This window comes from Salarias fasciatus, chromosome 9 (assembly GCF_902148845.1).
Source record: "Salarias fasciatus chromosome 9, fSalaFa1.1, whole genome shotgun sequence".
Taxonomy (NCBI): domain Eukaryota; kingdom Metazoa; phylum Chordata; class Actinopteri; order Blenniiformes; family Blenniidae; genus Salarias; species Salarias fasciatus.
The window spans coordinates 9547190-9569496 of record NC_043753.1 but is presented as its reverse complement, the minus strand read 5'-3'; the positions used below and the strand labels follow the sequence as shown (position 1 = coordinate 9569496).

The window sequence follows — 22307 nt, the reverse complement described above, 5'->3', positions numbered from 1 at the left end:
CAATGGGCCTGGGTGGCATTTGGGGCTAATCTAGATTAGGTCTCTCTTTTTTTTTCTACCTCTTCCACTTCCTAGTCTTGTTTTTTTTTTTTTTTTTTTTTCTTCCACCCTCCCTAACGAGGGATATGAGCGACACGGCAAAGCACCCTATCGCGCCTGTTGAGCCGAAGACTTCCACTGCAACCCAGAAAACCCCCCGGGGTGCAATTAAAAGTGAGAGAGGAGAATGTCAGCTAGGGAGAGGGGCGAGCGGAGGAGAGGAGAGGGGGGGATTCAGGGGGAGGAACGGTTGGGCACTGGTGCCACAGGTAACGTGGTCACGCTACAACCCACAGAGGAGGCCCTTAAAGGTTGCTAATGTGCGGAGGTGTCAGCAGACGGTTTCTTCTCCGTGGCCTCCATGCTTCCTCCTCCTCCTCCTCCTCAGACTCACTTTGTTAGGAGGAAGCCGATTCCAGATAGGTGTCAGTCACCCACTATGTTACACCTCGCGCTTGGAGAAATTCACAACCGAATCCTTGCACCGGCGCACTCGACCCAAATCTGGAACCCCCCATTTGTCTTATTGCCCATGTGGGTTAGTGGTTCACCAATTTATTTACCTTTTTTTTTTTTTTTTTTTTTTTCACAAATGATCCAAAAATGGACTCCAATGTGTCTCGCCCTTGCAAAAGACAGCAGATACAAAAATGACCAAACAGGGAGAAAAAAAAAAAAAAAAAGAAAAAAAAATTACCCAGATCCTTGTCAATACATATTGATCTTTTGTTTAACTGAGAAACACTGTCTAGACACAGTGTCGCATTGTCTTGAAAACTAACTTCCTTCCAATCTGAGGCACAGACGCTCATGTGTCACAGATTAAGGCGAGGAAATTGATCACTAAAAAGAGATTTCAGACAGATGGGGGTATATTACCACCGAGAAAAGCAATAACAATAACACAAAGTGCACAGATAGAGGAGGGGAGAAATCATTAATAAAGGGGGGAAAAAAAAAACAAAAAAACGCTGGTGAATAAATAGCTCAAAGTCCACGGTCCAATTGGGATGCAAAGCTGAGGCTAAATTCCTGACTCAGGGCTCGAGTCAAAATTAGGATTCAACCTACAGCACTGGAATAACACTGAGATTTGGTTCACGCCTCTGTGAGCACCCTTTCTGCTTCCAAATAGCATATTAGCTTCCCTCAAAGACATGTTGGAGACTTACCCTGACCGATATCATTGGAGTTAACCCTTCCAAACCAAGCCTATTTTCTTCTTTTTTTTTAGGCTTGGGCTTGAGATTCTGTGTGAAATCTGTGCTTATCTGTTGTATAGTCCAATGTGTGTGTGTGTGTGTGTGACATAAAGTGTCAGAGTCCTGCCAAAATCAGGAAAGGATGCTGCTGGTACATGGATTTTCAGTCTCTGGCAGTTTATTTGGCTGGTGTCGGAGTTGTGTTTCAAGCAGGGGTGTCAAACACATTTTAGTTCAGGGTCCACATAAAGCCCAATTTCACCTCTCGTGGGCCAGAATGATATAAACCAGTGTCATAATAACCTAAAAATTTACAAATAATAGTTTTACTTTGTTATGGTGAAAGTACAATTGTCAAAAATATCTATATTACAAGCATAACATGACAACTATTTCAACACACAGCGGATTTTGATCAAAATTTTGGAGTAAAATATAGTGAAATTGTGAGCCAATTCCGGCCCACAGGCCTTATGTTTGATACTCTTGGTTTAAAGCGTGTAAAGCTTTCTCTTGTAGAAATATTAATGCACTGGCTGTGTTGTTTGTGGCAGTCCTTTCAATCTGATGAACCAATTATGAGGCTTTAGTTTGAAACAGTGAAAGGACATGATGGGAAGCTTACTTTCAAACTTTTATTACAATAAAAAAAAAAAGGTAAATATGTTATGATTGCACGGTATATGAAACATACAGTGAAAACATAGCATACTTGAATGAAATCAGGAAGATGATTCTGTGAAACCTTTTGTTTCAGAAGTTTGAGACATGATCAGTTAAAAAAAAGTAAAACTTGATCGTATTTGATTAGCTTACTTAGACATTTGACATGTTCAAAGATACAATTTTAATTGGAGAAATGATTAATTATGAAACTGAAGATTACCTTCACACATTAAAATACTTTTCTTTGCATATTGAGATGTTTTTAATTTATGCAAGTCTATACTGACTGAGGGCTTATTAATCACTACTGGCATAATGTCACTCTGTGTGAGCCATGGGCTAAATCACATAAAGTTACACTAGAATTAACATGTTAAATTAGCAAGTAACTGGCAATCATGATTTATATTGCAAATAGGAGTAAATCTCTCGATCTCTGGAGTTGATATAGAAACATTGGTTTCAGTCTAATTCTATCACTATATAGTTTGAACAATTACCTGTGCTAATATAAAAAGATGATTCACTTTCCAAAGCTATAGTTTCCAGGAACTGTTACTGAAGTATTACACAGATCAGCTTGTATTAATAACTGTGTTAACATCCACCAGCAGATGAAGTGTGATTAACTAGTGGCATGCACTGTTTCAGGCCTGTTTTACATGAAAAAGTTAAAATGCATCATGTTTGCGTTTTTTTGTTTTTTTTGTTTCGAAATGTTCTGCATTTAGAAATTGTTTTCAAAATGTTCTCCGTTTACACAGAAATTCATGAATTACTGAAATCATGGCGTACCACTAGCTGTTTGTTTTATTAATGAAATAAACATTAGCAAACAGACAGACATTCACATGGACTCAGACAAAGTTGTTTAGCTATTACGGATGACTCAACAATAAAAGCACCACTAAAAAGCTTCACTTTGAGAGCTGAAAGTTGCATTTTCGGTTGTTCCAAGCTCTGCTGCCCTGTAAATGGACACCCAAAGCACAGCGACAGTTTTACATTACAAAACCACTGAAGTTGGTTAAATGTCTCTTGCAATAAAGTTATAAGTTGCATTAGCTAATGCTACTATCTATACTAACTTTCGAAAAACAGATAAAAATGTTAACTTAATCCACATTAATTTTGATCATCCTGTTTTCTCAATGTGGTGTCTGTACATCAAAGAGCGTAAATAAACCACTCGTTTTTTATCTGAAACAAACTGTTTGCTGGCCAAATCAAATCATTGTAAATCAACGTCAGGAGAAGTGGACAAGTCATCACAAGGTAAATGCTAATTAATAACTGATAGACTGTACATTTGCACCACTGTTGACGTGTTTGCTTCTGTGTGCAAGAACTTTACAGTTGGTCGAGTGATTTGACGTTTGAATGCAAGGAAACAACTAGAGTATGTTTTCATTTTAATCAAGAAAAAAAGAAAAGAAAAGATTAACAAGGTACAATGTAGATCATGTGGTTTAGGAAATCCCTGATGGGACATGACTGGGATGTGGGGCTGCCTCAGAACAGACGACAGTGATCCAAACAAATTAGCTGGTACTATCGCTGTCAGGCGCGGGGTTAGCCCTCAGCCTTCATCCCCGGCGTACCGCTCCACAGCTCTCTGCAAACACATTACCTTGCCTGGCTGCCCAAATGCATACCAAATAACCCATATAAATCATACAATCTGGGCCAAGTCAATGAGAAGCTATTTTGCCTGTTTTCTACTTATTTCCACTGTGCCATCATTCAGCAGAGCCCACATCACTCAGTCCGAGGCCATCGCCGGAGTGGCCCAGTTTAGATCCCGCAGAGGGCTCCTGAAGTAACCATTCCACTCCCACACTTGATTTTCTGTCTCCACAGTCTGGACTAAATTGCGGGTTGCCAGCTCTCCACGCACAAACTGCTCAGTCTTTCAGCTCACTGCCTTTTTTACCCCCCCTTCCCCGCTCTCTTGTCACTTTGACAAAAACAAAGATGGGCTTCCATGAACTTGTAACAGTGTTCATAGCTGTGTTTACCATGGAGTGACAGAGCAGCTGAAGAGGACACTCTCATCACATTATTCTAAAGGGTCTCTCAAAATTCGCCTAAATGCACGATGGTGGCATAAATTCTTTTTTTCTTTTTATCCCAGCTCCGCTGCCAAATAATGATTTTCAGCTGTGGAATATGGTTTTGAACTATATCATAAACAACAGAGACTCTCACTTTTTAGCAAGCGTTTTCTGATTCCACTCCGGAGAATTAATTGACTAAATGGGAGCTTAAAGTCATTATCTCCGCTCGCCAGTTCTTCAATCCTGTGCTGGGGGCTAATAAATGGAGGTTTGATTTCGCTAAATGTCCTCCCGAGAAGATTAATAACGCCCGCTACCCCGGTGGCAAACAGATGTGGTCATCCTGGCTCGGCCGGGAGAACAAATAGGCACGAGACGTCCTCGCTCGCACAAAGAGCAAAGACATAATGGCTTAATGGCATTCATCCGGCGACGCGCTCGCAGATGAGACATCCTCGGTTGTTTGCTTTCCTGTGTGTTCACCAGGGCACATGTTTTGTCACCGGCGGCCGTGTGGTCTGACACAGCTCTCCTCAGAAGGGCTGACAATGGCACGGGAGGGGAAGGGGGAGGGCGGGGCGGGGGGGAGGAAGGGGAGGCTGAATGGAGGGGCTGCCGGCTTCCTGCTTTCCCCGCCATGGCCTTTGTGGTGATACGCTGGTGGTTATGGGAGCCTCCACCGTCTCTATGCAAATGAGTGTTTGCTTCCCAAGTGTTTGCATGTCTCGTGTGCAGTCAAGCACAAGCGTGTGTTTCTGTGTGTGTGTGTTGTTGCTCTGTACGTTTAGCCCCATTTAGTCTGAAATAAAAGGCCAAAAAAGGAACAATAATCTCAATATACCCATAATTAAAACCTCCAAGTCATCCATCAATATCAGGGAAGTTCAAGTTTCTCTTAAAGCATAAAAAACAAGAAGAAAAAGTTCATAAAGATCAAAACTGAGCACAACTATTTAGCACATCATCACCAAAATATATGGTTAAATCTATCTGAAGCACAGTGTAGAGAAAGTAACAACCACACACTCTCAGTTTGGGCTCACCATTCAACGCCACATGACTGTTCTTAAGACTACGAGAAACAAGAAACCCACAGCAAGCGCCCGGATTCAAACCCGCGACAATCTCGCTGTGATGCAAGAGGACTAAACACGGCTCCCAAAGTAGATCATAATAGGAGGTCTATCTCAGAATTGTGTGGCATAAAAGTTTGAAAGAGGCTGGATGTGTTAAAATAGCAATGCTTAGCAACAGTGGCCATGGTTTTGTACCGATTATCACTTTAGAGGGCACTCGTTGAAAAAGTTTACTTGACAAAAGGAATGTGTTTCAAGCACGTGTTAGGACTTTGAGACGCGTATGAACCACGAGTGTGTTTCCGTGGTTGTGTGTGTAAGCGAGACACACTCCAGCCAAGAACAGTTTCTAAAATGGGATGCTAATCAGTCCTAATATCCTATGATTTAATGTGTAATTGGCAGCAAAAAAAGCTCAATTTGACTTACCCAAAGCACTGGGAGTTATTGAGTTATTTGAGAATACGCATACAGTCTTTTGCACAAGACAGAAGGATTGCAACTTGCGGACTGCATGGGCTGCTGTGATTGTCCACTGATCCAGCAGAGTGATTATGAGCTAGTTTATCATTTCATGACACAGCCTACATGTTACCTTGTGTTCATTTTTCATTTTCTAGATGAACATGCTGATAAAGTGCGCTGGATTAGTGATACGATATCTCTTCATTCCCCCACAGCATCACGTTAAAACTGCCCTTTACTCAAGTAAAGGGGGTGGATCGCTGTCCGAAGGCTCTGTAGCTCTGACTAGTGGTGGGCTGCTGTTATTACAGGTACATAATGCCACATTCTTAAACCAGTGAGGTCAAAAAAAGTTGAGTTGAAGTTAAAATTCAAATAGAATTGATCAAATAAGTTTAGTACTGCGCAAAGTCGTTATCAGGAAGTCAACCCTTTAAATTCCAGTTTGATCGTTACGGTGTCTTATGACACCACGCTGTCGCTTTCAAATGAATGATGCGCCTCCAAAAGCAGATGCATTGATTGGACGACACGCAAAGGTCAAACTCGGTGCAGTGAATTGAAAATCAGCGGAGGAGTTGTGTTCCCACGTTCCTCTCGGCATCCCCCGCCGCGACAATTACATGAGAGGGAACGGGGTGGAAGCACATTTCCATTCAGGCGTATATTGACTGTAACAGCGGGTCAGCGGTGAGACAGCTACAAACACAACTGTCACACAACACTAAATAATACATAGAGGTAAAACAAAGACATCACGCACACATCTAAAATATGGCCTTAATAAAAAGCTGTTTTCCCCTCGACTAAGAGTAATGACCTTTCCTGGAAGCTCACCATAAAATAGCGTGGCGGCAGATAGGGGAAAGCGGTTTTTACAATATTAACAGAGGAAGCTTCGCACGGGCTCAAAAAGCTGCCGACGTGCAGTGATACTCCAGCTTTTGACTCTTCCTAAATTGGACGAAATTTCTCTCAAACTGCATCCAACTAAAACCAGCGAGGCATTCGAGTGTTAAGAAAGCCATTTGTCATGGGCAGGACTTCTAGCAGGGTATCAGCTCAGCCTTGGGACACAAAGAAAAAAAAAAAAAAAAAACTAAACAAATGAAAACAGCACAAATTGTGTGAATCCCTTTCAAGAATAAGCCCCTGCATTTGTGATGGCATCGGGATTCAAATGACGCATATAAATCCGTGTTTGTTTGGAAGGAGATTTGAAGGGATCGTGCACAGTTGCCTGTAAACGAGGGTCTTTCAGTCCAATCAAAAGGATTCGGGCATCCTCCGAGATGAACAACATACGGCCCTGATCTCCTCTGACCTTAACTGTGACTCATGTTTATTTACCTCGGCTAGTTACCCCTGAGGGACGGCTGGCTCATCACTGAAATGAGCGCCGCTGATGGCTTGGGGTTTTTTTTATTGCCACTCCCGGGAACGAAGGACTCTAATGAACAAAGAAGCCTGATTGATCCGAGTTAGCGTTTGATTCCCGAGCACTGCCGAGACACACGACTCGGTACCCCCTTGAACTCTACACATCTTTAATCACGCTCACCTTTTTCCTCATGGTCGCCGTGGCTTCCAGCTTATTTTGTAATTACCGAGCTCCTCGGGGGGAGGGCTGGGTCCGCGCGACAACAGGCCGCGGCCATAGGTCACAGAGCGACACTGTAGCCGGCCATATGGGCTCCGGGTGCAGGCGGTGGGTGGACGGCATCACTGGAAACTACCAGAATGGCCGTATGGGCAGATTGAATTATTTTGTAGACGGTCTTATCGAGCCATGGCCACATTGCACTGACGTTTTCACCCCAGTTTCTATTTCCCATTTCACACCTCGACTATTGCCAGATAGGATATGTTCAGCCACCTCGTTTTACCCCAGATTCACCAGTCAAAAGAGGGTATACGGCGTTATCTATCACCACCTTACCACCCGCGGCACCCTCCCCCTCCGTCGGCCCCTAAACCCTCTCCTCCTCCTCCTCCTCCTTCCTCTCTCCTCCCCTCCTTTAGCTGTTGTCACCCGAGCAGCAACAGCATGGTGTTATTACAGATAAACAATCAATACTGCATTAACGTGTCCGTGGAGGCTAGCTGGCGTTAAACAGGCAGACGGGGGACAAATAATTCAACCCAATGTCACGGGTGGACTTCAGATCTTCCTCATGCACGTGTATATCTGAAACATGCATCTAAAAATTCAGGTGACTTTCTTTGGCGAGGCCCGGCCATCATTTTTTTTTTTTTTTTTTGTGTTTGAGGTCGCCAGATACGTTTCTTTTCCTTCCTCTCCTCAGTGGTCACAGAATGAAACTCCACTGCATTAAAGAAGTAATACCCTACTTTATAGCAAAGGTGACCATGGATATTGGAGAGCAGGGACCCATACGATCGATTTGGAGCGAGGAATGGAAATTTTAACATGATTCCCAGCCAGGCATTTTAACTCAGGAGTATTGGAGGCTCTCTTTTTTTTGATGATTGCTTCCAATCCAACGGACTGCTCCATTTCAAAAGGCTGATGACGTCTTTATTTAAGGGAAAGGGCAGCGAGTCAGGCAAAGCAAGGCCAGGCCAAGCCAGGCCGAGCAAGGCGAGACCCCCCCCCCCCCCCCCCCACCCATTGCTGTGTGGTCCTTTTCGTCTTTGGTTAGCTTGTATGCAGCGAATTTGCATCTACATTCCCAGAGCTGCCATTGAGAAAAAAAAAAAAAAAAAGAAAGAAAGAGGCTTTTTTGTCCAGAAGCTCTGTGAAAAAATGAAAACAAAGGCGTTCTTATGAGGAGGCCCAACAAATAGTCTCTGCCGCTCCCTCTCTCCCAGACTGGAATTAAATACTCTTCATTCCACCCTCATTCATTAGCCCCCCACGCCCACAACCTTAACACCATACGGGGCGATGAAATACTTCGCGCACACACAAAATAAAGGAGTTGGACTTGGCTGAATGATTGCCGAGACTGTTTACTGATACTGCTGCTCACTCTGCTTTATTACAGAGTGCCAAGCTTTCCATTACTGCAAAGAGAGAGGGAGAGAGAGAGAGAGAGAGAGAGAGAGAGAGAGAGAGAGAGAGGAGGGAGTGGACCGAACAGAAGGGAGAAAGAGAGAGAGAGAGGGAGACTGCCAACGTCAGATTAAAAGAAGAAGAGAAAAAATAAAAAGGAAGAATGGCTCGGTTGATTTACACCTTCATTACTCTCCCCTAACTCTGCTTATTGCAAATCATGATGCTGCTTTATGAGCTGAATCCTCTATTACGACAAGGCCGGGAAGACGGCGCTTTAGTCCATAAAGCAACCGTACAGTAACCGCCACCCGGCAGCGCCCGGCACACTCATCCCGCCGCTGTCCGGGCTGCCACCGCGGCAAGGGAAGCGAGACGAGGAGCCCCAGAGTCACCGCCGAAGCTCGTTCCGGTGCACGAGCCCCCTGCGCCTCTTTTGCTCGCTTGCTGCCCTCCCCCCCTCACCCGTTCCCTGGCCCGCTGCCCGTGGACAACACTCCCCGACTTTCCTCTGGCATCAGGATCGGGCGCCAAAGGCAGTTCGACTTAGTGAGTGCGACAGCTCCGCAGCTCAGTTTTGGAAGGAACTCGTGGCGAGCGTTCAATGTAAAGCGAACGCTGCCGTATTTAAGTCAACAAACACGCGGTGAGCCGGAGGAGGGTGTTTACTGCCTCACCGACACCGCGAGAGGAGGTGCTACCGATGCACGGAGCCGTTTCGGGAAATATGTGTGTATTTAGATAGGAAACCCAACTTTTATTTATTGAACCAAGGGGAGGTCTTCAGAGCACGTTTGCTCTTTTTCTTCCAGTGATTGAATTCTTGTGTGTGGCAGGCACATCCGGGAAGAAACGCTGGAATAAGCCGAGTGCAGGACCTAATAAATCAGGAGATAGGCTGAGGCGTGCAGGTGAACACAGGTGTCAGTGTACCGATGTAAACAGGGCGAGGGTGCATGAGACACACTGGATGGAGGGTTTGTTATGTGTATGTAACACGCTGCTCCGGCCTGGCCTGTCTGACTCCCATCTGGAACTGGGTTGACAGAAAAGTTGACAGATGCTTCACCGACGTCCATTATTTATGAGACTGAGGAGATCCACACTGCATTTCACAAGTGTCTGCCTCTGCTACTGTAGGTCGACGTCTGACATTGTGTTCTGTGTGTCTGCCGTGTCCATGCGTGCACACTCACCGCCTGGAGGACGGCGGGGGAAGGGCGGCGAGGGGAGGGGAGGGGAGGGGAGGCTGTCGCTGCATGCGCACGTCCGCCGCTCATGTTTGCCAATTAACTACGCCGGGTCCGAGTCACCACTCCACCTGCCTCTGTGAGTCTAACCCTTGACCTCTGGAGTGTCACTAAATCCCTCGTAGATGCCGGGGCCCCGCAGGCTCCGGCGTGGACGAGCACTCACCAGCACACTCTTAAAACCCACTTAGAGGCTTACAGCTGGGAGGCCCGACCACCAGATTGAATTAAGGCTTTGATTAATTGAATCTGGTGGTGAGTAACTTGAGTGACTGATGTCTCGTAGGACCAAAGGTCTAGACACAATGCTTTGGAATAAAGCTATATTCATTCATTTTCAGTGACATCACAGGCAGAGCGCCTCGGGCGTGGATGGTTGCCTCTGATATCACTGCTTGGAGTGCCGCTTTAAGCCCGATACCACCGGCAGCGGTTCTGCCGCCGCTCCTGAGAGCGTCCGTGTTAATGAGAGGCACCATATAATTAATACAAATGGAATGTTTAATGCAATTTTTCCATTTCAAAGAAATTCCCCCGGCACCCTTCCCAAACAACGAATTCAACTCTCTTGCATTGTCCTCGGGCAAATAATAACCCAAGTTTGGCATCGCCTTCATTAGATCAAACTCAATTACTGTGCAGGGGCTCGGAGCTCTTTGTGCACAGGGTGGACTCGGAGGCTGCCAGACTCCAGCAGCAACTTCAAGGTCCTCTGGCGGGTCCTGCCCCATTTGTCTTTGACGGACAGCAGCACCAAAGCATAATCGGAGGCCTGGGAGACCTGTACACATCTGTTTGTCAGTTAGTCATGTCACAAACGCAGTGTTTCAGCTGCTGCGGGTCTTGAAGAGTGACCTTTTCTCAAAGTAGGACAGGTTCAGTCCCCCCCCCCCCCCCGCCTTTTACGAACACACACACAACCACACTGTCTGAGAGACGCCCCGAGTATTATCCAGCCCGAAACAGTAGCGCGGCGTTATTACTGCGTGTCCCATGCTGCTGCAGAAAGCTTGTATTATGTCCTTCCCCAAGGAATATATAGTGTCCCGGAGCAGTACACAAGCTTTGATTCGACAGGTAGCTTTGGTAGAGGTCTTTCTATTTCTCTCGTTCACAATGAAGCATCCTAATGTTTTGAGAGGTAGCAGAACAATGGCAGAAACCTCTCTTTTTCACTCCGGGGATTGAAAGCAAATAGGGGACCTTTGCGGATGTGTTTGCCTGTTCATTTGCAGCACCTTGGAATACAGCTCATCTGGGAAAGAGAAAGGGAAAGACAACTCACAAAGGCATCCTGCAGGACAATAGCACAGTGGAGGAAACAGGCGCACAAAAGAGTCCAGATATCATTCACAACATAGACAGGAGACCATTATCCACAGAAGGAGGGGCCCCCCCGTCTGAAGGCGACAGGTTTGGGAGACGGAGGAATTGTGCCACCAAGACAACGGCCTCCCTCAAGCCGAGCCCACGAGGACAGGGGTTTTTTTTTTTTTTTTTTTTTTTTGCAGAGCCAGTGGCCGCTGGGTTGAGGTGTTGCACGTCGTCTGCAATAACCTGGATCATTACTCCTGGAGGCTGTTAGAGGGGAAAATCACATCACTCCGCTTTCACCGCTGCCAAGAAAAATTGACACGCTAAAAGTCACACACAAAGACGCACCTCTGCATGCGCTCGCACGCACAAAAGGCCTCCGCAACCAAACACGAGCGTTATCACACACCCGCCATCTATCACTACACTGTCGCTGCTGTCTCGGGTTAGGATGGTGTGTGTGTGTGTGTTGGGGGGTGGGGGCGCACTGACATACCACACCATCCCAACATGGTTCCACCGCTGTTGCCTGAAGCTGACAGCTTGTACTGCGGCTGCCTTGCTGGAGTAAAGTAAGCATCATTATCGCCTCCTCTCGCCATACCTCCCTGTACTTCTCTCTCGCTCAGAGTCTCCCCCCACCCGACCCCCCCCCCCCCCCCCCCCCCCCCCCCCCCCCTCTTTCATCCGCCACTCGACCCTTTCCCTTCACTGCCTCCTCTGTCTTCATTGTACACCAGTCAGGCGCTAATGCTCCTTGTCCTGTGGCTGGACTCTCTGATCTCCCATTACCCTCTCGTCATCCCGGAGTCAATATTTCCCACCCCCTTCTTCCACCCCCCCACTCTTTTGCCTTCGCCAAAGTCTCAAAAGTCAGATAGACAGCGTTGCCCCCACCCCTCCTTCATCCTCTTCCCCCGCCGTCCGCCCCCTCCGTGCACTTTCTTGCTCGTCTTCCATACACTTATTAACTGGCTGTCATGTTCAGCAGCCTTCCCCCAGACAGTGTTTAGCGTTCCTCAGTCCACTTACTGCAGCCCGAGTTAAGCCTCTGGGCTTTGCACAGACAGGAATCCAACTAGAGGGGGAGAAAGGCAGGACCCGCGGACATGATCTGTCTGCTGCACTCACTCACTCACGTACGCGCTCCCTCCTCTTCCAGCCTCCTACAACACATGCAATGTCATGCAAGACATCACCTACAGCAGTTTTTTTTTTCCTGCTTTTTACTGTATTCCTGTGTGCAACAGCCACTTATTTGACAGAAAATATGTGAAGTATCGTTTACATCACCGCAAAGCCAATCTGAATCAATTCCGTCATTCATGCTCATGAGCCTCATGCATTTCAATCGCAGATTGTTCAACGAATGAATAACATTTTGCCAATATACCACAAAATATTTGCATTTTCAGCAGCGGGCGTTCAATAAATGGCTTGCAATATAGAAGATAAATGAGGCAGAGAGATGTAAAGAGCCAAAACTGTTGTAGTAATATATTAAATTGATGTTGCAATTTTGACCATCGCAGCAGCCCTGAATCCTAAATAACACAGATGATACAAAACTGCAGTGCAAATGACAGAAAAAACTGGATAGATGTATAAAAAAAAAAAAAAAAAAGATTGAAATAGTATATTACTTCCGCCTAAACTCAAAGAAAGTGAGATTCATTCAGGATTAGAGAAGGAAATTTGGGTATTTACCGGAGTTGATGTGTCTTTCTTTTTTTTAAGTCTGTTTTCAGACTTTATTCGAGTCTCATGTGTCATTTTTCTACTTAAGAAAACCTGAACACTGGAGGTTTAAGGTTCTTCTCAAACCCTGGACATAATAATATTTACTTCTAAACTAAAGTACAAGTCAGTAACCACTGGTCTGACTGACATTTTACTGCAGATGTTTAATTCAGTTTGTCCAATGAGGAAACATGAGTTTAAGAATCTTTTTTTTTTTCTTTTCTTTTTTTAACCAAAACTCAACGATCAGATAACCAAAGGAGAGAATTTGATTAATGGAGCTTAAAATTTTAAATTGTGTTTGGTTTCAAAGTAAACTTTTGACATGTCAGACATCTGAGAGCAAATTTACAACCTTTCTTTGAGGCACACTAATTACTTTATATTAGTTTAATATGTGAAGTTTGGAGAAAAGTTTTGAACGACATGAGCACTCTTTTACTGTTGCGTTTGGCCAAAGTCCTTGAGTTGTGTTTCTGGTTCGACCCGGAGGTTTGTAAAATGAATTGGAGTGTAAGGACCTTATTGTTCTTCAACTTGTTCCTTATGTAGCTCCGCAGATGTACATTTAAGTTCTCCAAAAGACCCCAAACATAGCAATGAATTGGATTAATAAATTCAGAATTAACTTGAAATGGATAATTATTCAGTACTGAGTGCATGTCGAGCAAGCAAAGTACTTCACAGTGTTCGGACAGACTGTTTTGAATGTTTAAGTCTTTATTGTGTCTTGTTCTCGCTGCTGCTGTACAGTCGTGTTAGTTCCACCTCAGGCATAAATAAAGTTTTTGGAATTTCTTTTGATTTGCTTTTCTTTTCTTTTCCAGGATAATCAAGGTGAAATGATGAGAAGCCATTAGTCTAAGTGACTTTATCACTGTAAAGTCTGAAGACCGACTTTATTATAAGCTCTAAATGTTTTTGAGCGCTTAGAGGTCATTTTTCTATATATCTATTAAAAAATCAATTAGCAAAAGCTTTCCAAGATCTAATTCAGATTTCTTTTTTTCTGAGCTCCAGTATGTAATGACTTTGGCTCGTAATATCGAAATGTGACTGTGTGAGCACATTTTTGCCGAAAGTTGTATTTTCACCCCTGTCAGTTAATCTGTGTGTCAGCACGGCGTCTGAGAAATCCCAAGTACAAATTTCCATGAAATTTGGTAGCGGGATCGGCCGGGAGCCGAGGAACGAGCTGATTAGATTTTGATAGTGATCTGAACCTGTGATTTCCACTATTAGATGATTATTGTTTTCCACCCTCTCACATATTGGATATAGAGATTTAATTCCAAATCTAATCCAAAAGTCTAACGGCGCACTGGCGGGGTCAAGGAATCGATTTCACCTTAAATTCAGGCGAGAGGGGCGGGGGGGGGGGGGGGGGGGGGGGGGGGGGGGGCGCTGTTGGGTGTCCTTGACGGTGGGCTCCCACAATTTTTATTACTCCTATTTTTGATGACACCCATCCAAAAAAAAAAAAAAAATGAGAGGAATCCGGCTCCGGAGGCTCGACTCAGCATTGTGTGATACCGCCACGGCGCTGGATTTGTCATCTGCCCCCTCCGGTTCCCGGCCTCCCCCGTCCCGGGGCAAACGGTGTAAGAAATGAGACGTGGCTGCTGGATAGACTTTCATGCCCCTGCTTTACCAGTGTCATTTCCGCAACTCTGAAATTGTGCCATGGTCTACGGGGCTTTGTTGTAAATCACTATCTCCCACTGTCAGACTGCAGTCTGCAGCGCTCCGCGGACGCCTGGCTTTCTGCTGCCTCCTGGGTGACTAATATATCTTGTTAAATTGTGCTGAGAAGCGTGCGGAGAACTGTACACCTTCCCCTCTTTGTACCGGGTTTGTTTGCCACTGTGTGTGTGTGTGTGTGAATCTGCGAGTGTGTGTTTGCCTGTGAGTGTACATTTCGTGGCTGAATAGGTAGGTGGAGGATGCTACTTTTCTTTCTTTTTCTTTTTTTTTTTTTTTTGCTGTGAGGAAATATGTTCGCTAAACTCCACAAGACTGCGGAGGCTTTGTTGGTAATTCGGTTAGACTGCCGTCCGGCCAGCACCACGGCGTCGGGGAGTTGTGAAGCTATCTCTCAGCCACTTCATAATTAGAAAAGCCGTGGAGCCGAGCCACAGTTTGAGGGAGGGGGTGAAAAAGCTGTTGGCAGACTGCATTATTCAACATTGGCAGCAATTTACTCCGTCTCCCACCCCTAAGACACCAATCTAAGTGATTTTGTAGTCGCGTCCGTCCTAGCGTGCCATACTGTAAAGCTGGACTCTTCTTTTATCAGCAATTCCGAGTTCCACTCTATCCACTGTACGACTGCAACACATCTCCGTCCAGATACTCAGGAAACAGATTTTCCGACTATATTTCACTGTAATTGCTGTTCCTTTACTCAAAGCAGAGATAATTACCCATTGTTAAGTGAGGTATAAATTGTCTGATCCATGAGTATTTATCTTCTCAGCACACAGAGAGCTAAATAGGACTTTTTCTCTTTTTTTTGAGGAAGGGGGGATTTCGAAGGCTCTCCAGGGACGTTCAATTCTCCTGGCTAATGTCCAGCTCTCAAATCCCCTCCGCCCGAAACCTGTCGAGAAGCAGCCTCGCCGCGGCTTAACCGTCTTTTCTTAAACTCCTGGGAAAGAAATGAAATCAGGAACACTCAGTGTTGACCTTCAGAGGGCAGGTGACGGCTGATGGCCGGCCGTGCCGATAGTAATTTAACTGGAAACAGACGTCACGGTTCTTTTTTAACCGACCCCCCCCCCGCGGTGTGTTGGTGGGTGAGGAAAGAAAAACGTGTCCTGCCTTATTTTCGTTTCTGCGCAATTACGGTTGTGAGTGCTCCATAAATAGCCGCCACTGAGGGGAATCTGTCTGATTAGTGAGGAGCCGTTATGAAGTCTCCATTGTTGCCCTGCAGAAAATTTGTTGGTCATGAAAAAAATGTCAACATGTGAGACGGTCAAGGGGAGGGGCTCCAATCGGGAAACAAGCCAGTCAACAACTGATCACTTTCATCAAAACTCTACACAGACAGATCAAGATGGGGGATCAAACCACTAAACTTTACAACTGGAAGATAACCCGCTCTGCCGACTGGGCCACAGGTGCACCAAAGTCTACAAACCTGTTGATGATTTTCTTCATAGACCATTTAGTTTGAGTTTAAAAAGTCGGGATATCACAATAATGTCAAGTGCTGCTTATAAAAGAGACTGATCGGATTGAGTGAAGAAACTAATAACAAGGACTGAAAATGTAAAATAACTTAGGCTCGGTGTATACAACAAAACAGACATCGTTTTCAGAACATTTCTGTGTGAATGTGAAACTTTTATGAAAAAAAAAAAACAGCAAAAATGATGCGTTTTCACTTGAAACGCTGCAGTGCAAACAGGGCCTGAATATCTGATCAACCCCAGGCTGTTGATCGACCAAAAGACATTAAAAAAAAAGAAAAAAAAGATGACATTTTGGGAACATCAAAAAGATCAACTACAAGACAGTTTACTTTTTTTTGTTTTCTTAGAATCGAGAGCAGCTACAATAACAACTACAACGACTGAACATATTGATCTATGAATCCATTAATCTGCTAAAAATGCCCATCTCTATTTTCTGGAGTCTGCAGCTGCAACACATCATTGTTCTCATGAAACTTTCAATTATTTCCTGAAATAACCGATCAGCTACGCAGGGTATAGGAAGTGTCAATATATGGCATAAACCATGTTATGTATTGTTCACAACTAAAGGTGGGAGTCTACAAGCCTGAAAAGCAATCAATCAAAAATGGATTATCAGTAAATCAACTAATTGATTCATCAGTAACATGTTGCAAGCGCGCCATATCAGTCGATGTAAGCACATCTGGAGCTGCAAGGCATACCGGTTTTCATTATTGATGCATCTATTGATCATTGTTTTGAGTGTCAAAAGTGAGCATCAAGTCAATTAGTCCTTCTAAAAGTGCAAAATTCAGCCTGAAGTTTTTGTGTTTGTTTGTTTATTGATGAGTTTAAATCAAGGCTGGACTAAAAAAAGCTTAAACAAATAATAAAATGTTCTTTGAAACAATCAGCAATCCATCAGAGATTGAAGCTCTGTCATTTTAAAAGATACAAGATGTGCTTCTTTTCAAAATGGATTAATCTATTGATCGCTTTCTTTCATTTTCTGTGTTTAACATCACTTTTTTCTCAAGATGTTCCAACAAATGTTGTACTTTCAGTGCAATCTGTTCACGATTTCCTGTGTTGAATTAAAAATGTCAAAAAGCAGAAAAATTCTAATTAGTGCGAAGAAAAGTGGAAAGTTTATCCTAAATTGTGCAGTTTTGTTTTGGGAAACACTGTAAACCAAGTCTGGAGTTCAAAAAGAATTAGAAATCAGATTAAGAATAAGTCAAAGGTTGCAACACACCCAATTTAAGCAGTAAGCAACTGAAGGATTGCAAGACAAAATTGTTGTCATTATTAAAAAAAATCTGCTTTTTTTTTTTTATTTAACGACTGACTGTTTGCAGAGGAAAATGTCAAAATATGACAAAAGAAATCAATTAAGACTAAAAAAGTGCAGATAATTCATTGAATATACAGTTAATTAATAATGCTGGAGTCAAATAAACACCAAAAAGCAGCAACAACAGTAAAAAAAAGATTAATGTATGATGAAAATAAAAAGAATTTTCTAGCAATTTGCTGTTTTAATAGACAATTCTATGTCAAAAAACTATGTCCATGTCTATTCTATGTCTAAAACTAAGACAAAACTATGTCTCACAGTGCAAACACATGTATATTTTCATGACTGAGGACTTCAGTAGCAATCCCGTGTTATTTAAGATTCAACTGTATGGTTGCAACAACAGTTTGCTGTGATTACTGATGATTTTTTTTCTCAATTAGCTGATCCCAAAATGTAACAAAAATTTAAATTAGAACTTAAAAACTTGCAAAACATCTCAATACGTGTGCAGTTTGAGTTCCGAACAACAGTTCACTGTTGATGCCAAATGAGTTTAAGCGTTAATTTTAATGTGTTGTTTTGTTCTGCACTCAAAAAGTAAGCATGAGATTAAAAGAAAAGAGAAAAATGGACTGATGTTCCTCTGGTCTGCCAATAATCTAGACAAAGTTTTAAGGGAAAATTATCGTTTCTGCATTTTCCTTCTAGAAAAGTTTCACGTTTGCATGTCAGGCCACGGGTTGATGAAACTCTGAACAAACAACCGAACGCCACAGAACATTTCACTTGAAGACATGATAAACGGGGTGTCAATCTGCTCAAGACTGCATTTTAAGAAGAAAAACCCACTTGGCTCAGAATGAAAGTTACAACTCCAGGTGTGTTTCTGGCACGTGAAGAGAGAAAGAGAGGGAGAGAGAGAGAGAGAGAGAGAGAGAGCGAGAGAGAGAGAGAGAGAGAGAGGGAGAGAGAGAGAGAAACAACCTTCGGAGAAATCCCAGCACACTGGCAACACAAACAACGTCATGATTTATTATCACTTCCTGCAGAGCGTGACTAATGCTCTCAAACAATCAAGGTGCATCAACCCAACTACAATGCCCAGAGGTGACTGCAAACACCAACACACACACACACACACGTTCGAGGCGGCGAGTGAGCATGCAGGCTCAACAAATGTCCACAAGTTCACAAAAAAGGAGGAAAGATGAAGGGAGGAGGAGGAAGAGTGGGATGGGGGGGGGTAAAGCAGGCAGCAGGCCACCGAGATGTGATTTTATTATCTCCAGATGCCGCCGCGGTGACTGAGGACTCGAAATGTTCAATATTACGAGCGGGGACACATCAAAACGATGCTGCCCATCTGGAGCACAAATAATGTAATCAGCTCGGGTCAGCGGCCACGGCGGGCGGGCGGCGGGCCGGCCGGCGGGCCGGCCGGCGGGTAAGCCCGCCGCCCCGTGACGTCAACACAGGAACGGGCCGCAGTCTGGCTTTTTTGGAGCATCCCCCTAAGCTGCTGCTGCTGCTGCTGTTGCACATGACCCATGCAGGGAAGTTGGTAGAGAAAAAAAAAAAGATGAAACACGAGGGGGGCTGTCTTTTGTAATCCCACCTCTTTTTTTTTAATGCTGATGGCTGTGATGTGTCTATTCCCCTGCCTGTCAAATCAGTTCTGCAGCATTACTTTTAACGTCTTCATGCCGGAGCGGGCACTGCAGAAACGCACGCACGGCGATGTGAGAGCTGCATGATCCTCCATGCAACACACACGCACGCACGCACACACGCACACACACACACATGGAAGGGGACTCTATTTGCAGAGGCTTTAAATATTCAGTACCTGCCGTGTTTTCTGTACGACTTTGATCAGCCACAGATTCAACTCTGTCCCTTTCATCTCTGAACTTCAAAACCAGCATGTGGAGAGAAAAAACCTGGACCACAAAACCAGACAATCTCTTTTTTTTTTTCTCCCTTCTACTTCTACTTCCACACAAGCTGCTCACTCAACACACATTTCTACATATAAAATAATATCAAAACCAAGACGTTAACCCGGTGGCTTCAATTTGATATCAGAACAAACACTTTAGAAACACAAACAAACAAACTCCAGAGATAGTTTGACAACTCCTTCAAACAACTTTCTTGGCTACACATTCCAAACACAAAACAATAAACACACACACACACATTGAACAATGCGCACAGAGGACAGTGAAACTTCTCCTGTCCTGTCAACACCTGCATCTTTTCAGCAAAACAGCAATCACCCCTTCTCCTTGTTTTCTTTTTTTTTTTTTAAGCCACCCCTTGCATTATTCAGTGAGGGCATTAAATATTCACAGCCACATCACTGATATCATCATGTTGTCAATAACGCTGGAGGACATGTTGTTTGAGAAAACTTGAGTCAACTCCAAGAACGCAAAAAGGGAGGAGGGAGAAGGAGAAGAAGAGATGGAAAAAAAAAAAGCTGAAATAAAGAAGAAAGAGGGGGGGTTGCGTTTGAGCTGATGATCTCGGAGCAGCAGAGCACCGCGGTGCGACTGCAGGCGAGCCGCAGATAGACGAGCCATCCGCCGCTATCTGAGCGCGCTGTCCCGCCTGCATCGATCCGCATCCCGCGGATCCGGAGAAAGAAACATCGGTTCTGCGAGGATGCGCGTTGGAAAGCACGGCTCTGGCGCACACGGGAAATAAATAAAGAATGAAAGATAGAAATGTGGAGAGGGAAGAAATAAAAGGCTTGTATAGAAAGGTCCGTGCGCCCTGCGGGACCTCTGTAACCAGGAGGGGCGCGTTATCACACCCCGCTCCGATGAATGAGAATTACGCACGGGGAAAAGAAAAAAAAAAGAGGAAAAGTTAACGATCCCGCTGGCCGCGCACTGACCCGACATGCAATGGTTGTGGATGCAAATAAGTTTCAACTCATTTCCATTTTTAAAAACACGCCAAGTAGAGAAAGCCCCCTCTTTTTTTTTTTTTTTTTAACAATAACCTCAACGAAACAGGCGGAAAACGCGTGAAATACGCGACACGTTATCCAGAAACAGCCACAATGCGATCACTAATAATAACAGTAATATGAATAATAACGAAACAAACCGACTCGGGTTGCTTGAAAACGCCGCAGGAAGAAGTAAGTCAGCCCCGCTGAACGAGCCACAAATAAAGGAGATGATCTCCCGCACCATGCACAAGTTCCGAGCAAAGCCTCACCTGCTGAAGTTTATTCTAACACGAGGTTATTTCTTCTTTTTTTCGGAGCCGCGTGTATCCGTATTTTTTTCTTCTCTGTCTTTCTCTCTCTCTCTGTCTCTTTATCTTTTTTTAAATTATTTTTTTTGGTGTTGTTCCACCTCAACTGCGCGTCTCAGTCGCGCTGCATCACTTCTCCGTGTGGATGTCAGGGAGGCTGAGAGAGGCTGAGGGGGGACTCAACCCTCCCATTGGCTGCCATTCACAAGTCCCCAGCAGGAAAAAAAAAAAAAAAAAAAAACGGGGAGGACACACACACACACACACACATGCACTGACACACACACACGTCCACGCAAAACAAAAGGAAGGAGACGGATGACGGGAGGAGGAGCGCGCACGTTGCGCCTCCGTCGCGAAGCGCAAGTTTACATGTTGGTTTTTCTTTAATCCGATTAAAGAAGTCAGGAGGCAGACTGAGTTACAACCACTCCATGCATTTTATTCCCCCGCCTCCCCTCCTTACAACCAGGTGCAAACAACAATAGCTCATTAAACTGGAGCAGGGGCGGATCTAGAGAATTAGATCTGTGCCACTGTGTGAATTTTTGAGCAGATACAAAAAAAAAAAAAAAAAAAAAAAAACCTACAAAAACTCAATTAACCAAATTATAATCTGTGCTGAAAAAAATGTTTTATGCTTTCAACTGTTCACTTTAATGCTCAGTCCATGTTTGGTTTCATTCCTAAATCTACCAGCAGCACCAACTGGAGACCCGGCACGCCAGCAATGTCGTTTTCATCATTTCTGCCGTTTCCGTCGACAGTCGACATGCACATCGTTTTCAAAGTGTTGCTTTGTAAACGGGGAACTTTTATGTGTTGTCCCTTGAAGCATTGTTGTGTAAATGGGGTCTAATTTGCTTATGAGTGAAAAACAAGAACTGATCTGCGATCTGTCCCTGCTCTCCGTCCTTATGTCAGGTCAAGAAGCAGTCTGATGTTAAACTGTGCACCACACACACACACACACACACACACACACACACACACACACACACACACACACACACACACACACAGGCTCCAGTCTGCAGCTGCAGGGACATTCCCATCATAAACTGACTGCATCCAGACATCAGGCTTTCTCCGGGGCCATGCAGAGACACATGTGGGTCTTTACAGTCCAAGTCTGTTATTTATTATTTTATTTTCTCCAGACGTGCTGTTCGCAGTACGATGGCTGCAGACCAAAATACAAATACGTGCACACCTCTGGCCCAGGAGTGGAGATTCTCGGGACTGTAAATCCACATTGTCTCAGTCATTCATTTTTCACCGAGATTTTATCAAACAACTCATTCATGAACACGCATTAAAGACCAAGTATTTTCTCTGCTTTGTCTCCCGGTGGACTGGTGGAGCAGTTCCACAAGTGGCCATTGGGGGCAGAGTGAAGATCTCACATGCCACCCCGATTATGTCTTTTCCTCAACATCAGCATGAGTGCGTCCTCCTCCAGCCACTATACTGATATCTGATGAGCATGAGCATTTTCGATATCAGACACCTGGGGGTATCAAGACATTTATGCCAAATCTATTTTTCCTCATATGTGAACCATAAATAAACGTTAGGCAGATCATAAAACACTGCTTTTATAGATTCTCAAAGTTAAATACAAGTACAACCCCTCAAAAGTGGTTTTCGACTGTGATCCAAAGCAAAACCCCACTGTGATGAAGTCAGATCTTTCTGAAGTTGCGGATTTGGGACCTAACAATAAGTTA

The 22307-nt window shown here is 44.4% G+C and overlaps 1 protein-coding gene across 2 annotated transcripts in view; it reads right to left on the bottom strand.

The window, feature by feature from the left end:
* Positions 1-20825, bottom strand: part of LOC115394204 (cadherin-6-like) — a 71843-nt gene extending 51018 nt beyond the window's left edge. Inside the window, exon 1 of one of the 2 annotated variants that reach the window (XM_030099420.1) lies at positions 20539-20825. The gene's annotated coding sequence lies outside the window, so the exon portion shown is untranslated. Of the gene's footprint in view, positions 1-2515; positions 2529-20538 lie in introns of those variants that run through there. The other variant, XM_030099419.1, reaches the window with a different exon arrangement.
* Between the last annotated feature and the right edge of the window lie 1482 nt (positions 20826-22307).